At 37.7% G+C, this 17,438-nt stretch overlaps 1 pseudogene; it reads left to right on the top strand.

The window, feature by feature from the left end:
• The first annotated feature begins 12,034 nt into the window (after window positions 1-12,034).
• Window positions 12,035-13,019, top strand: LOC108533076 (antizyme inhibitor 1-like; annotated as a pseudogene).
• The last annotated feature ends 4,419 nt before the right edge of the window (window positions 13,020-17,438 follow it).

Here is a 17,438-nt window from a genome sequence, read left to right as displayed (position 1 = left end):
ATGTTAAAGTTGACAAAGAGAAAAATTGCAAATGTCCATTAACATAATATACTAATAAGAATCCAGAAAGTTAAGCCCTTAAAATCCATATTTATAGCATTCTTCTTCAGCTATTTTTTGACAAAGAATCTTGGGCCTTAGGAGGCACATTCCAGGTCTGCTTCTAATAGAAGGAAATCATGAATTGTTCCAGGTAGCTTAGCACTTACTAAATCACAAGTTCCCAAATAAATGATTCTCCTATACATGGTAAGCTATCCTAAACCTGACCAATATTTATCCAGTTCTTAGAAATAAGAAAACTCATAGACTTTCTGTAAAGCATGACGTATGCTGGGGTTGGACTCATTAGTAAATCAGTGACAAAATAAATCCTCATGTACAGGGGAAAATGAAAGTGATTGCAAGTGGGGGCAGCTTGAATGGAAAATGCCTTTGCATATCAAGGTAGGATGGGCAAACTACCATAGTGAGCAAGAGTAGGGCAGGTCTCACAGTGAGGATGAAGTTGCCCAAGGCTGGCTCCACAATAGCAGACCTGGAGGAAAAACATGACCATAGACTGGCGCAGAAGCTGTGCCCAAAGCCAGACTACAGACCCTTGACTGTGTCTTCTCCTGCCTCATTTCTCATCATGCTCAGTCCAGCCACACTCCAAGGAGGAGCCCTTCTTTGGTATAGCCCCACATCTCTCATCCCTCCTGGCTGGTCTTAGAACATGCACTTTCTCGGACATGAACCAGCACACAGATGTGTGGTTTTCACATTCTCTTCTGCAGAACCCTTGAGTACTGAGGCAGAGACACAGGCCTGGAGAGGGCTGAGCAGTGCCCATCAAAGTGGCTCAACTTTCATATGTTCGTATACAGATATTTTGTGTATGATTTTATTTTGAGAACAGGTTTCTGCCCATGAGAAAAGTTTGAATGACATTGAGCTAAATTAAGCCTGTCAGATGCATGGAGAGTATTATTTCTGTGCTGCAGAGAGTAACCTGAGCTGTCAGATGTAATTATGGAAGAGATGGGACATCTGGCTCCAAGTTCCTGCTGCTTCTGAATTAGTAACTGAGGTAGTTAACAGCAGGAGCTGAAGTTGAAAGGATACAAGGTGTAGCCAGGAGGTGGGGAGAGTCAGGGCCTCGAGGTGAAGTGGGACAAGAGAGGTCATGGCCAGCCTACCAGCCACATGAGCCAGTCTTGTTTAGTCCACTTTCTACCCACCCACTCTCACCACCCCTCCGGATCATTTGAAGCAAATTCCAGACATTATCTCAAATGATCTGTCAATAATTTATTATGTTTCCATAAAAGATAAGGACTCTCTTTTTTAAAATAGAAAAACTCCATTATCACACCTTAAAAATTACACTGATTCTTTATTTTAATTAAAAAAAAATTTTTTTAGAGATAGGGTCTTGCCCTGTCACCCAGGCTAGAGTGTGGTGGTGTGATTATAGCTCAGTGTCAAATCCTGGGCTCACGCGATCCTCCTACCTCATCCTCCAGAGTGTCTGGGACTACAGGCACATGCCACCATGCCTGGCTAATTGTTTTAATTTTTGTAGAGATATGGTCTTGCTATGTTGCCCAGGCTGGTCTCAAACTCCTGGGCTTAAGCTATCCTCCTGCCTTGGCTTTGTGCAAGGTGTTGAGATTACAAGCATGAGCCACTGTGCCTGGCCTCAGTAATTCTTTAATGTTATAAAATTTCCTATCAGAGTTCAGATTTTCTTGTCTCTCTCACATATTTTTTAACCTTCTATTTGTTTACATCAGGTTCCAAACAAAAGCCTCTTCTGCATTTGGTTATGTCTTTAAAGTCTCTTTCGTTCTCTAAAGATTGACCTTCCTCGCCTTTTCTGTTTGTTATTTATTTGTTAAAGAAACCAGATCGGAATATTTTTTAAATTTTATGATTTTAAACATGGCAAAAAAGCAGTTCTGCCAATTTGAATAATTGTCTTTGACCAGAACAAAAAAAAAAAAAAAAAAAAAAAAAGAAAGAAAGTTGCTGGTGATTGTGAACATAGTGTGAAAACCAGACTAGTTCTATTAAACTCTTCCTATGTGCCAGATGCAAACAATCCACAGTAAACTGTGACTGGTCAGAATTGTTTTAATTGAAGCTTAATCTAAATGGAAGAGTCTAGTACTAAAGAGTCTAGAACTACAGCCTCCCATTTTCTACACACAGAAAAGCCTTTATTTATTCATCCACTTATTCACTAATTCCTTTGACCATTTGACAATATGTGGTCATGGAGTAGCTTGTCTGTTTACAGAAGTGTTCCTCTGTAAAGTAAGTACGAAATACTTGGTCAGAAGCATCAAGACCTTTTTTTTTTTTCATCGTAATGGATTTGAGGAGCTGAGGAAGCTGACAGTGTCACATGGACATCCAGGCATGAGATTTGGCTGATGGGGTAGATAGTGGATCCTGCACTAAATCAGGGAACCAGGAGGAAGAGCTGAACTCAAGCAGAGTTGGAGAAGGGATACATTGGCTTCAGAAAATAACGACAGTCACCAGCTCTGCTCCTGCCAGTGCTGCTGAATCCAACGACTGCCCTAAAGGCCATGGTGCTCCTTTCCCAGTGGAGAGAGCTTGCTCCCTGCAGATGAGCCATCTCTTCCACCAATTCTCAGGAAGAATGACCTGTACATGATGTAACCATTAAGCAGCTATCTGGTTAACCCAAGTTTGTGGCTGCTCCTAGGGAGGAGTCAACAGGAAGTTTTTGGGAAGTGGATGACAGAAGAGGAGTGATCTTGTGAGCACTCTCCTCTAATTCAGTGCCAGGAGCCGAGGAGGACCTCAAATCTCTCACCTCTAACATCTGCAAGAGGTCCTGGCCAGGACCTTCTGTCCTACTACCTCCAGGCTCTAAACTTAGCCTTAATCTTCCTTTATTTGATGGAGTTTTAAAAACAGTGTCTGGGGCCCTGCCCATGCCCAAAGTCTCCTTCATTTCTTCCCCCAGGTAGACACAGCATGCTCCTTACCCAAATTATGCTTCAGAAAAATTTGAAACCACCATATCACACAATAGTTGGAGAATTTGTAAGTAAAATATTATGTAAAATATAGAATAATCTGTTGTGAAACTTTAAAAGTCATTCTGTAGTATATGGGATAAATTAATTGGGTTAAATGGAACAAGAACAACACAAAAATGAATGCAAGCTGTGTTATAGTTATAACAAAAAGGTGTATGTAGAAAAGCGGAAAGGGAGCATATTCTCTTTGGCTCGTGCTCTCTTGCCCTCTTGCTTGCATGCTCTGGTGAAGCCAGCTGGCATGCTTGGGAGAAATTCTATGGGAAGGTCCGCATGGAAATAAACTTTTAAAATTATGTAAACTTGTAACATAGAATTTATCTGATTCCAGTGTTTGCAGGCACAAACTTATAAGAAACTTAGAAACAGCAAATATATCTTTTCTAGCTGGTATATAAAAGAAACTAGATGGGCAGGGGTTCCCCACATTTTCTACAAAATATAGAAGAAAATGTATTATCGAGGCATTTAAGGTGATTAATTGTAAAAGTTTTCTGGAAATCAAAGAAAAAAATGAACAGGGAAATAGCAGCAATTTTTCTAGCAGTATGAGGATTATAGATGAATTTTTTTCTTTAAAAATTTGCTTTTATGCCATCATTATTTTAAAATAGAAACAAAATAAAATCTAGTGTGTTGGATTAAAAAGGAATAAGCATATTCCTTAAATAATACTTGAGGTAGTTGAAGAAAATGATAATATAAATAACAGAAAATTAAAAGTCATTTCTAAAGGTGAGAATGGTTAACTACAAAGTAATTGGATGGATGATTTTCAATTGATTTTATACTTTCTTTTACTTTTTAGTTTTGTTAGTTTAGTTTATTAGTTATCTGATATTATAAATAACCCTTGTGGAATGTTTTACTCATTTGGCAAAGCAGGAATGTGTATATAATAGTGTTAAACCCATCAATCAAACTGTAAGGATCTGTTTCAAAAACTGGCCTCCAAAATAACATAATCTGCCGCATAGAGCTTTCTTTAGCAACTGTAATTCCAAATAATTTTTATTTGGATTTTATTTGGAATAAATATAAGTAATATATTTATTAATATATGCCTTGGAAAACCACAGGAAGTAGCAGATAGATGTCTTCTCATGACCTTTCTGAGCACAATTGGTGGAACTGCAATCTGATTGGGATTTTTCTCTGTAGGGTCAGATCAGTCATGTTGGGCCCAGACTGGAAATATCAGCAATACAGCCCACAGAGAAAGGCTGGGAGGACTCAGAGTTGACATGGATGATTCAAGCACAGGGTGTAGAAATTTATAAAAAACAGTGAGTACAAAATTCCTGGGCATGACAGGAACATCTTGTAAAGCTTTGTCTAGAAGATGAATGCAAAAATAAATAGTTCCAAACCAGATACAAAAAGGCACACATTGTATTATTTGACTTATTAAAAAATGTCTAGAAGAGGGAAATCGGGACCAACAGAAAGTATGTTAGTGGTTACCAGTGTCTGAGGGGAGGTGAGAATGGGGAATGACTGCTCATGAGTATAGATTTCTTTTGAGATGATGAAAATTTTTAGGAATTAGACAGTGGTGATGGACGCAAAACTCTGTGAACACTAAAAACCACTGAATTGTACTCTTTAAAAGGATAATTTTATGCTATATTAATTATACCCTAAAACAACTGTTACTAAAAACAAGAGAGGGGAAATGGTTATTCTGATACTAAGTTTGGATAATAAATCCCTTTTAAATTGAGGCGGCATCCAAAAAGGGCTCTCTTGGTTTTAAAATTTTAGGCATGCTGCTGTCTTCCCAATGTCCAATACCTTTTCCCCACCATGTCACAGTTAATCGATAATCTGTGACTTCTTTTTTTTTCTTTTTCTTTTTTTTTTTTTTTTGAGACGAAATCTTTCTGTCACCCAGGCTGGAGTGTAGTGGCAAGATATAGGCTTATTGCAAGCTCTGCCTCCTGGGTTCAAGCAATTTTCCTGTCTTAGCCTCCCTAATAGTTAGGGTTACAGGCATGTGCCACCACACCCACCTAATTTTTGTATTTTTAGTAGAGACAGGGTTTCACCATGTTAGCCAGGCTGGTCTCGGACTCCTGACCTCAAGTGATCTGCCTGCCTTGGCCTCCCAAAGTGCTGGGATTACAGGCGTGAGCCACCGTGCCCCACCAGTCTGTGACTTCTAAGCTAATTTGCACCTTCCTGTAGAGAACCAGCTTGCCTCAATTAGGTGGACACAGATTTCTATTTCTCTGGAGCTGAAATAATGAGATATAAAAAGCTAGTTCAAATGTAAAGAATAATGTCTGACATAAAAATATGATTATAACTAATACCATATATCCATTTAACTATTCATTAACTCTAGAAAAATGTGTCAACTTATTTAGATTTTATGCATGAGGAAGTGAAGTTTCTATAATTCTTTGGAGTTTTAGGTTCTTGTGGAATTGCCATTTCTTTGTTTTTTTAAGAGGAAGGTTGGCCCTCCCTGAGGATACATTTTTGGATACATTTCTGTCTTCTCAAGATCAGGCAGGTTCTTCTGGACACTAGATTAATTATCTGATTTTCATCTTATTTCACAGTGGACCAATGACAGTTATATTTTCTTATCTCTTGGAAAGTTTTTAAATCCATCTTCCTCTAGTGTTTCAGGGGAATGGTAACTACATTGTCTGAAAGCAAGTGGTTATTTCTTATGAGGTAATAGTTTGGTGTGGTTTTTGTTGTTGTTGTTGTTGTTGTTTTTCCCCAAGTCCACTGTTTGGGTAAACTCAGCCATCTTTAATAGTTCTAACTCATGTTCCCAGTGAAGTCTCACAGTGATTGACTTGTAATAGTGGTTCCCAAACTCTTCCTCTATTTCAAAGATAACCTATACGTCCAGTCTCACAGAAGCCTTGGTAGGTAGAAAAATTGATAGAGGATCCTATAGGTGACACTTTCCTGATCCTTGCATTTGTGACTGCCTTCTTTACCCCTATGAAGTCTTACACATGAAAGTATATTTAAATGGAGCAGTGAGAGAGGTTTTATACAGTTATAAAAAACACTAATTCTGAAGACTTCAAATGAAGAGATCTTGAAATGTAAATTTCTTAGCTGAATGAAAAAATAATAATAAACAGAAAATTACACAGAAGTATTCACAATGTTAACAGACCCCTGAAAATGGCCAGAGCTCTAGAAATAGAAAAGGTATAGTGACAAGAAGCCCAGAAGGATTTGGAACAGAATTCTAGCTTCCTGCTAATCTAGCTCTAAGGCATTGAGCAAGTTACATAACCACTCTGTGCCTCAGTTTCCTTTACTGTGATTTGAATATAATACTAGCTATCTTCCAAGATTAGACTAATATCTGGCATATAATAGGACTCAACAAATTGCAGGTGGTAGTGGGGGCAGTCATTTTTTTCTGTTTTGGAGCTAAGAGTAATAATATTGACAAACATTTTTGTATATAGTGTTAAATAATCCCATGTTTTAGGGAGCACAACAACCGGATGACTAGCTTGGACACTACTATGGAAGATTCTGTAATGAGAAAGTCTTCAAAAGGTTTTTAACATTTTTCCAAAATTCCATAATAGAAGGAAAAGCTTTTTAAAGAGATAGCACATTATACTTATCTTTAACCAGGCACTCATTGGTCTTTTGTCATTTTATTTACAAAATAAAACAAAACAATTGAAAAACTTCAATCCACACCTATAAGAACTACAGGTGCCTCACGCCTGTAATCCCAGCACTTTGTAAGGGCAAGGCAGGGGGATCACGAGGTCAGGAGTTCAAAACCAGCCTGACCAATATGGTAAAACCCCGTCTTTACTAAAAATACAAAAATTAGCTGGGCATGGCAGTGTGCACCTGTAGTCCCAGCTACTTGGGAGCCTGAGGCAGAAGAATTGCTTGAACCCAGGAGGTGGAGGTTGCAGTGAGCTGAGATTACGCCACTGCCCTCCAGCCTGGGTGACAGAGCAAGACTCCGTCTCAAAAAAAAAAAAAGAACTAAAAATAATTGTTTATTTAGCAGTAATACCACCTTCCTCTACTTCAAGGACAGCCTAATAAGCTCTCCTTTGTCAGGAGAAACTATTTAACCTAAGCGTAATCTCCTGGTGTATTATGACAGTCTAACTGACCTGGAGGAAGGGAAATACCCAATTCCAGCTCACACTAGTCATTCTGTTCTACCTAAGGGGTAGAAAATTGGGAAGCACATATGATATTCAGTCCACAGGCACGAGACCTAGTCATGGGTCTATAGAACACACCTTCCACAAACACATGTTGCCAACACATTAATGAAGGCCTGTTTACAACAGTTCCTTTACCCAGTACAACATGACCAGCTAAAAAAAAAAAAAAAAAAAAAAAAATTACAAGACACACTAAAAAGCAAAACACACAGTCTGAAGAGAAAGAGTAAGCATCAGAACTAGAACCAGGTATGGCAGCGCCACAGTCTCTTCCTGCTGCTATAACAAAATACCTTAGGCTGGCTAATTTACAATATACAGAAACTTATTTCTCACAGTTCTATAGGCTGGGAAGTCCAAGATTAAGATGCTAGCAGGTTCAAGCTCTGGTGAGAGCCTGGTCTCTGCTTCCAAGATGGTTCCTTACTGCTGCACCCTCACATGGCAGAAGATGGAATGATAGACAGGATGAATGCTGTGTGAAGCATCTTTTTTAAAGGCCTAATCCCATTCACAAGAGAGGAGCCCTTATGCTCTAATCCCCTCCTAAAGGCCCCACATCTTTATACTATTGCATTGGAGGTTAATTTTTAAGATGAAGTTTGAGGGAACACAGACATTGAAACCATAGCAGCCGGGGATATTGGGATTATCAGATCCAGAATTTAAAACAACTATGATTAATATGCTAATGAATCCAATGGATAAAGTAGGTAGCATTCAAGAACAGATGGGTAGGTGAGTGACATGACCAAAATGGTGGAGTAGAATCAATCTGGCTTCATTCTTCCCCGCAGAAAACCACAAATAATTGATTTGGTGCCAAGATTGTCACCAGAAATATTCCAGAACTCCAAACTGAGGGGATGATGACCGCTGGGGGCTCAGAGGAATGAGGAACTTTGATCAGACAATAAGAAATGGAATCCATGACTGCACTATCCCAAGCTGCCAAGCATCATGAGGAAAAGTCCCCCCAGACTCGTGGTTTCCACTAGAAAAAGTAAGACCAAAGTGGATAGTCAGCCTCCCCATCATCTTGGGCTTTTTTACAGGAAAGCCATTCCTGCCTCAACTTACAGGAAACATCATGAGTGATTGGAAGGAGAGAAACCCCTGAGGGCAGCTAGAGACAGACAGTGAAGATGGGACTAACAATCCCAGCACATGAAACACAGGAGCAGCTCTCCAACTTAGACAAAGGAGATGCCAAATTAGAGATGAAGTTCAGCAGTACTGTGCTGTAGGAGGTGCACTTCACAGGTCCTCTGGGCACAAATCCCTAGCCAGCCTTCTAACACAGCTGAAGTATTCTTTTTGGGACTCCCCTAATCCAGGAAAGGCAGCACTTTGAGCACTTGTAAGAGCTGTGACAAATCTGGGCTTAGGGTACCATCTAGTTTTGATAAGGTGGCAGTGATTTAGGGCTAAAGGAACTCAATAGGCAAACTTCTCAGAACCTCTAAGCAGGTATCCTCAAGAAAGGCCAAACCAAGCCAGATAGCAGAGACTGGAATAAATAATTAATCCTTCAGTGCAAAAACAGACGTATAAGTCAAAAACAGAAAAAAAAATTACAATGAAGGTCACCATATAATGATAAAGAGGTCAGTTCAGCAAGGGATATAACAATAGTAAACATATGCACCTAACACCAAAACACCCAGATATATAAAGTAAATATTAATCTAAAGAGAGATAAACTGCAATACAATAGTAGTAGGGGACTTCAACATCCTCTTTCAGTAATGAACCCATCATCCAGACAGAGAAAAAATCAACAAAGAAACATTGGAGTTAAACTACACTCCAGACCACATTGTCCTGACATTTACAGAATATATCATTCAGCTGCTGCAGAATACACATTCTTGTCATCAGCACATGGAACATTCTTCACTATAGATCATATCTTAGGCCGCTATATAAGTATCAGCAATATCAAAATAGTCAAAATCATATCAAATATATCTTCTGACCACAATGGAATAAAGCTAAAAATCAGTTAGAAGAAGAACTTTGGAAACAGCACAAATACATGAAAATTAAATAACATGCTCCTGAAAATTAAATATCATGCTCTTCATTGACCTGTCAATCAATGAAGAAATTAAGGAAAAAAATTGAAAAATGTCTTGAGACAAATGAAAATGGAAACACAAAATATCAAAATCTATGGGATACAGCAAAAGCAGTATTAAGAGGGAAGTTTTTAGCAATGCACACCTACATTTAAAAAAAAAGACTTCAGATAAAAACCTAACAAAATACATAAAGGAGCTAAGAAAGCCAGAGCAAACCAAACTCAAAATAAGTGGAAAAAAAAAGAAATAAAGATTAGAGCAGATATAAATGAAATTGAGACTAAAAAAGCAGTTAAGAATCAACAAAATGAAAGTTTGCTTTTTTTTTTTTCTTTTTGAGATGGAGTCTCGCTTTGTCACCAGGCTGGAGTGCAGTGTCATGATCTCCACTCACTGAAACCTCTGCCTTCCAATTTCAAGTGATTCTCCTGCCTCAGCCTCTGAGTAGCTGGGACTACAGGCACATGCCACCATGTCCAGCTAATTTTTATATTTTTAGTAGAGACAGGGTTTCACTATATTGGCCAGGTTGGTTTTCATCTCTGGACCTCGTCATCTGCCTGCCTTGGCCTCCCAAAGTGCTGGGATTACAGGCATGAGCCACCATGACCAGCCAAAAGTCTGGTTTTTTAAAAAAGATAATATCAATCTAGCTGGAATAAGAAAAAATAAATAAATAAAAATAAAAAAAAAGAGAAGACCCAAATACATAAAATCAGATATGAAAAGGGAGGCATTACAACTGATACTACATAAATACAAAGGATAATTAGAGACTATTAGGAAGAACCATATTGTAACAAATTGAAAAACCTAGAAGAAATGGATAGATTTCTGGAAACATGACCTACCAAGATTGAACCATGAAATAGAAAACATGAACAGACCAATAATGAGCAATGAGACTGAAGCAGTAGTAAAGAGTCTGCCATCAAATAGAAGCCTGGAATCCAGTGGCGTCACTGCTGAATTTTACCAAACTTTAAAGAAAAACTAATACAGACCCAATTTGAATGATTCCAAAAATTAGCAGAGGAGAGAATACTGCTAAACTCATCCTACAAGGCCAGTATTTCCCTGATACCAAGACCAGACAAGGACACAACAACAAAAAAAAATGATAACTACAAGCCAGTGTCTCTGGTGAACATAGATCTAAAAATACTCAACAAAATACTAGCAAACTGAATTCAACAACACATTAAAAAGATCATTCACCATTATTCAACCCAGTATGCAAGGATGGTTCAATATATACAAATCAATAGATGTGACACATCACATTAACAGAATGAAGGTCGGGGGGAGAGGGGAGGGATTGCATTGGGAGTTATACCTGATGTAAATGACGAGTTGATGGGTGCTGACGAGTTGATGGGTGCAGCACACCAACATGGCACAAGTATACATATGTAATAAACCTGCACGTTATGCACATGTACCCTAGAACTTAAAGTATAATAATAAATAAATAAATAAATAAATAAATAAATAAAAAGAGGAAAAAACAGAATGAAGGTCAAAATAATATATTTCAATAGATGCTGAAAAGCATTTGATAAATTCACCATCTCTTCATGATAAAACCCTCAACAAACTGGCTATAAAAGGAACATACCTCAGAAAAATAAAGACCATGTATGGCAAGCCCACAGCTAATATCATGCTTAATGGGGGAAAATTGAAAGTCTTTCTTCTAAGATCTGGGACAAGACAAGGATGCCCACTTTCACCACTTTTATTCAACATAGTACTTGAAGTCCTAGTCAGAGCAATTAGGCAAGAGAAGAAAATGAAGAGCATTCAAATTGGAAAGAAACAAGTTAAATTATCCTTGTTTGCAGATGACATGATCTTACATTTGGAAAAACCTACAGACTCCACCAAAAAAACTATTAGAACTGATAAACAAATTAAGTAGAGTTGCAGGATAGAAAATCAACATACATAAAACAATAGCATTTATATATACCAAGAGTGAACAAGTTGAAAAAGAAACCAAGAAAGCAATCCCGTTTGCAATAGCTACTAAATAAATAAATAAAACACTTAAGAATAAATTTAACCAAAGAAGTAAAGATCTATACAATGGAACCTGTAAAACACTAATGAAAACAATTCAAGAGGACATAACAAATGAAAATATATTCCGTGCTCATAGATCAAAAGAATTAATATTGTTATACTATCCAATACAATCTACATATTCAATTCAATCCCTATCAAAATACCAATGAGAACTATAATATCTGGCTCTTCTCTAGCCAGCAGCAGTGTTTCCTTTTTTCCTCCTGCCATCGCCATCTCTGCCTCTTCTCATCCATTCTCATGCTGTTGCATGTTTTTACCTCCACGTTGTTCCCACAGCCTATGACCCAGGCCACCTTGGATATTTCTGCTGAAAGTAACCACATCTCTCCTTAAAAATATCACGAAAAAAGAGAAGATGCTTTACCCAAATCTTTGAGCCATTATCTCATGCAAACTTTCTGTCCAAGTATACACCTACCCAGAGGGCCTAGGAGAATTGCTGTATAGACAGCAGTTCAACTTCAGACATTGAGCCACCTTGGGAACCCAGCTGATGATGGGGGATTCCATCTCTCAACTTGTCCATTTTGTTGCATATTCTAAGAACCAAGACATAGGCTTGTAACCCATTCCTTATTTTTCCTGGTTTATGACTTAGTTTTGTGAAAATTCAGCTGAGATGACGGGATTTATTGATGATGCAAACATTTCATTGGTCTGTTGGATGAAGGAACAAACCTTATAAATGTTATTGATAACTATGTTTTTTGAACATTCTCTGACAAGGCAAAAATCTTTTTTTGTGGGAGATCTTGGAAAGACTGTGAAGAAACACAGTCAATGTAGTGGCTCAGATAAAGCCATTCTACACAGTGAAGTGCAACTCTACTCCAGCTGTACTTGAGATTTTAACAGCTCTTGGCACTGGATTTGCTTATTCCAATAAAAATGAAATGGCTTTAGTAAAAGAGTCATGTGTATCCGCAGAAAACATTTATGTCAGTCCTTACAAGCAAGTGTCTCAAATAAAGTATGCAGCAGAAGTTGGAGCAAATATTATGACATGAAACAATAAAATTGAATTGAAGAAAACTGTATGTAATCACCCAAATGCCAAGACTGTTTTTCCTTAAGTTTATTTGATTCACCTATTGCTGGATTTGTGAGCACTAACAACATAACCAACATACTTCTTACAATCTTCAGGCTTCACGTGTGCAGATGATGATGTAAATGAACTCTGCCTTGATCATCTCCTCTTCTCTTAGGGTCTTGCCACATTTTGCAACAGAAGATAATATTGGTGGTGAAGAGGGTAGCATGAAATTTGGCACTTCCCCAAATAACTGTAGGCATTTTTTTGGAATGTGCTAAGAAACTTGATGTCCAAATGATTGGGGTTAAAATTTCATGTTTTAAGTGCTTGCAAAGAATCTCAAGTATATGCACATGCTCTATCTGATGCTCGATGTGTGTTTGGCATGGTTAGAGACTTTGGTTTTATGATGAACATGTTAGATATTTGTGGAGGCTTCATGGGAATTATTAATTGGTATGAGATGCAAGATGCAGGAATTACTTCAGACACAATGATGAAGAAATTCTTCTTTGTGCCTTCATGCATTCAGCTGAGCCAAGAAGACAGCATTTCCACTGAAGCGTAAACAGTCATTATTGCTTTTTTAAAATCACATGTATGTACACTTTTAAAATTTTATGTTTCCATAGGTTTTGAAGAACAGGTGGTATTTGGTTACATGCATAATTTCTTTAGTGGTGATTTGTGAGATTTTGGTGCACCCATCACAGTATACACTCTACCCAATTTGTAGTCTTTTATCCCTCACCCTGTTCTCACCCTTTCCCTCTGAGTCCCCAAAGTCCATTGTATTATTCTTATGCTTTTGCATCCTCATAGCTTAACTCCCACCTGTGAATGAGAACATATGATGTTTGGTTTTCCATTCCTGAGTTATTTCACTTAGAATAGTAGTCTCCAATCCCAACCAGGTTGCTGCAAATGCCATTAACTCTTTCCTGTTTATGGCTGAGTAGTATTTCATCGTATATATATACCACAGTTTCTTTATCCACTCATTGATTGATGGGCATTTGGGCTGGTTCTACATTTTTGTAACTGCAAATTGTGCTGCTATAAATATGCACATGCAAGTATCATTTTTTGTATAGTGACTTCTTTTGCTCTGGGAAGATATCCAGTAGTGGGATTGCTGGATCAAATGGTAGTTCTACTTTTAGTTCTTCAAGGAATCTCCACACTGCTTTCCATAGTGTTCATACTAGTTTGCACTCCCACCAGCAGTGTAGAAGTATTACCTTTTCAACACATCCACACCAATATCTATTATTTTTTAATTTTTTGATTATGACCATTCTTGTAGCATAGCAGGACAAGCCGCAGACAAGAACCCCTCAGACACTGAGCTGTAGAAGGAAAGGGCTTTATTCAACTGGGAGCATTGGCAGACTCACATCTCCAAAAACTGAGCTCCCTGAGTGAGAATGCCTGTCCCCTTTAAGGGCTTACAACTCTAAGGGGGTCTGCATGAGAGGGTCGTGATCGATTGAGCAAGCAGTGGGTATGTGACTGGGGCTGCATGCACCAGTAATCAGAACAGAACAGAACAGAATAGAACAGGACAGGGATTTTCACAGTGCTTTTCCATACAGTATTTGAAATCTACAGATAACACAAGCAGTTAGGTCAGGGGTTGATTATTAACTACCAGGCCTAGGGTGCGGTGCTGAGCTGTCGGCCTGTGGGTTCCATTTCTGCCTTTTAGTTTTTGCTTCTTTCTTTGGAGACAGAAATTGGGCATAAGACAATATGAGGGTGGTCTCCTCCCTTAGTAGGAGTAAGGTGGTATTGCAGTGTGGTTTCGATTTGCGTTTCACTTATCATTAGTGATGTTGAGCATTTTTGTCATATGTTTGTTGGCCATTTCTATATCTCCTTTTGAGAATTATCTATTCATGTTGTTAGCCCACTTTTTGATGGGATTGTTTTTTCTTTGCTTATTTGTTTGAGTTCTTTATAGTCCTTTGTTGAATATATAGATTGTGAAGATTTTCTCCCACTCTGTGGGTTTTCTGTTTATTCTGTTGACTGTTGCTTTTGTCATGCAAAGCTCTTTAGTTTCATTAAGCCCCACCTATTTATCTTTGTTTTTATTGCGTTTACTTTTGGGTTCTTGGTCATGAAATCTTTGCCTAAGCCTATCGGTGTCTAGAAGGGTTTTTTCCAATTGTTATCTTCTAGAATTTTTATAGTTTCAGGTCTTAGATTTAAGTCCTTCATCCATCTTGAGTTGATTTTTGTGTAAGGTGAGAGATGAGGATAATTTCTTTCTTTTACATGTGACTTGCCAGTTATCCCAGAACCGTTTGTTGAATAGGGTGTCCTTTCCCTACTTTATGTTTTTGTTTGCTTTGTTGAAGATGAGTTGGCTATAAATATTTGGGTTTATTTGTGGGTTCTCTATTCTGTTCCATTGGTCTGTATGCCTATTTTTATACCAGTACTGTGCTGGTGACTATGGCCTTATAGCGTAGTTTGAAATCAGGTAATGTGATGCCTCCAGATTTGTTCTTTTTGCTTGGTCTTGCTGTGGCTATGTGGGCTCTTTTTGGTTCCATATGAATTTTAAGATTTTTTTTTTCTAGTTCTGTGAAGCATGATGGTAGTATTTTGACAGAAATTGCATTGAATTTGTAGATTGCCTTTGGCAGTATGGTCATTTTCACAATGTTGATTCTACCCATTCACAAACATGGGATGTGTTTCAATTTGTTTGTGTATTCAGTGATTTCTTTCAGCAGTGTTCTATAGTTTTCCTTGTAGAGGTCTTTCACATCCTTGGTTAGGTATATTCCTGAGTATTTTATTTTATTTTGCAGCTATTGTGAAAGAGGTTGAGTTCTTGATTTGATTCTCAGATTGGTTGCTGTTGGTGTATAGCAGAGCTACTGATTTTTGTAGGTTAATGTTGAATCCTGGAACTTTGCTGAATTCATTTATCAGTTCTAGGAGCTGCTTGAAGGAGTCTAGGGTTTTCTAGGTATACAATCCTATCATCAGTAAAACAGCAAGAGTTTTACTTCCTTTTTACTGATTTGGATGCCCTTTATTTCTTTCTCTTGTCTGATTGCTCTGGCTGGGACTTCCAGTACTGTGTTGGATAGAGGTGGTGAGAGTGGGCATCCTTCTCTTCTTCCAGTTCTCAGAGGGAATGCTTTCAACTTTTCCCTGTTCACTATAATGTTGGCTGTGGGTTTGTCATAGATGGCTTTTATTACATTAAGATATGTCCCTTGTATGCCAATTTTGCTGAGAGTGTTAATCATAAAGGACGCTGGATTTTGTCAAAAGCTTTTTCTGCATCTATTGAGATGATCATGTGATTTTGTTTTAATTCTGTTTGTGTGGTGTATCACATTTATTGACTTGTGTATGTTAAACCATCCCTGCATCCCTGATATGAAACCCACTTGATAATTGTGGATTATTCTGGTATGCTGTTGGATTCAGTTAGCCAGTGTTTAGTTAAGGATTTCTGCATCTATGTTCATCAGGGATCTTGGTCTATAGGTTTCTTTTTTTGTTATGCCCATCCCTGGTTTTGGTATTAGGGTGACAGAATGATTTAGGGAGGATTCCCTCTTTCTCTGTCTTGTGGAACAGTGTCAATAGGATTGGTACCAATTCTTTGAATGTCTGGTAGAATTAGCTGTGAATCCATCTGGTCCTGGATTTTTTATTTTTTATTTTTTGGTTGGAAAATTTTTTTTATTACCGTTTCAGTCTCACTGCTTGTTATTGGTCTGTTCAGGGTTTCTAATTCTTCCTGATTTAAGTAAAGAGATTTGTGCATTTCCAGGAATTTATCCATCTCCTCCAGATTTTCTAGTTTATGCAGGTAAAGGTGTTCATAGTAGCCTTGAATGATCTTTTGTTTTTCTGTAATGTTGGTTGTAACATTTTTGTTTCTAATTGAGCTTACTTGGACTGTCTCCTTTTCTTGGTTAATCTTGCTAATAGCTTATCAATTTTATTTACCTTTTCAAAGAACCAGCTCTTGGTTTCATAATTCTTTTGTATTATGTTGGTTTCATATTCATTTAGTTCTGCTCTGATCTAGTTATTTCCTTTTTTCTGCTGGGTTTGGGTTTTGTTTATTCTTGTTTCTCTAGTTCCTTGAGGTGTGACCTTAGATTGTGTATTTGTGCAGTTTTGGACTTTTTGAGGTAGGCATTTAAGGCTATGAACTTTCCTCTGAGCACTGCCTTTGCTGTATCCCAGAGGTTTTGATAGGTTGTGTCATTATTACCTTTCAGGTCAAAGAATTTTTTAAATTTTCATCTTGATTTCATTGATGACCAATGATAATTCAGGAGCAGGTTATTTAATTTTCATGTGTTTGCATAGTTTTGAAGTTTTCTTTTGGAGTTGATTTTCAGTTTTATTCCACTGTGGTCTGTGAGAGTACTTGACATAATTTTGATTTTCTTAAATTTACTGAGACTTGTTTTGTGGACCATCATATGGTCTATCTTGGTGAATGTTTCACATGCTGTTGAATAGAATGTATGTTCTGCAGTTGTTGGGTAGAATGTTCTGTAAATATCTGTTAAGTTCATTTGTTCCAGGATATCGTTTAAATCCATTGTTTCTTTGTTGTCTCTCTGTCTCAATGATTTGTCTAGTGCTATCAGTGGAGTATTGAAGTCCCCCACTATTATTGTGTTGCATTCTATCTTGTTTCTTAGGTCTAGTAGTAATTGTTTTATAAATTTGGGAGCTCCAGTGTTAGTTCCATATATATTTAGGATTGTAATATTTTCCTGTTGGACAAGGCCTTTTGTCTTTATATAATGTATCTCTTTGTCTTTTTTTGCTGTTGCTTTAAAGTTTGTTTTATCTAATATAAGAATAGCTACTCCTGTTCGCTTTTGGTATCCATTTGCATGGAATGTTTTTTTTCCATTTCTTTACCATGTTTATGTGAGTCCTTTTGTGTTGAGTATCTTGAAGGCAGCAGATACTTGGTTGGTGAATTAGTATT

The sequence above is a fragment of the Rhinopithecus bieti genome, unplaced genomic scaffold (assembly GCF_001698545.2).
Source record: "Rhinopithecus bieti isolate Rb0 unplaced genomic scaffold, ASM169854v2 scaffold_10657, whole genome shotgun sequence".
Lineage (NCBI taxonomy): Eukaryota > Metazoa > Chordata > Mammalia > Primates > Cercopithecidae > Rhinopithecus > Rhinopithecus bieti.
The sequence above is the reverse complement of the archived record's forward strand: the minus strand, read 5'-3'. Positions and strand labels throughout refer to the sequence as shown.